A 640-nucleotide genomic window follows, 5' to 3' on the forward strand; every position below is an offset into this window, starting at 1 on the left:
TACAGATTTTTCTTAGAATTATTATATCAGATACATGAGAACAGAGATTCATCAGACAGATATCCCTGGTGTGAGTGTGTGATTGGTCATGCTAGAAAGAGCTTGGTATTAGTTTTCATATAAATTTTTTTCTATGCTATGAGTTCATGGCATTTTGAGCTAAGCACAGCAGTTGTTGTTAATTGTCACACAGTCTACAGTCTTTTATATTTCTGCAATCTATGCAGAAGAACGATTTCTTTCCTTCTCCATATCTCTAAAACCTTTTCAAACCTTCCCCAAAACCAATCTTAAGAAGATACAGGCATTTATTTCTCTCTTCTATTCTTATTCCATATTTTTTTGCTGAATCTATCTTAAATGCTTAATTAAGTTTGCCTTTTGACCTTTATTTACTAAGCACCAGATTAAACCTGAAAGTCTCTTTTTCGTTGAATGTTTACCCATCTTCCTCCATTAGCATCATATACTCCTGTATATGGCAATGTCCCATCATTAGACTCTAGAAATTCAAACATATTATCTTCCCTTCCAGAAGAAACCAGACTGTATTCCTTAGAACATAAGCAGGTAATGCCAAAAGTGCAAGGACTCCAATGCAGAAGCACAACACACGCACACCTTTTCTGCAGGCACTCTT

Source organism: Alexandromys fortis, unplaced genomic scaffold (assembly GCF_014885135.2).
Source record: "Alexandromys fortis isolate MF-2015 unplaced genomic scaffold, M_Fortis_MF-2015_v1.1 scaffold_335, whole genome shotgun sequence".
In the NCBI taxonomy this organism is placed as follows: Eukaryota; Metazoa; Chordata; class Mammalia; order Rodentia; family Cricetidae; genus Alexandromys; species Alexandromys fortis.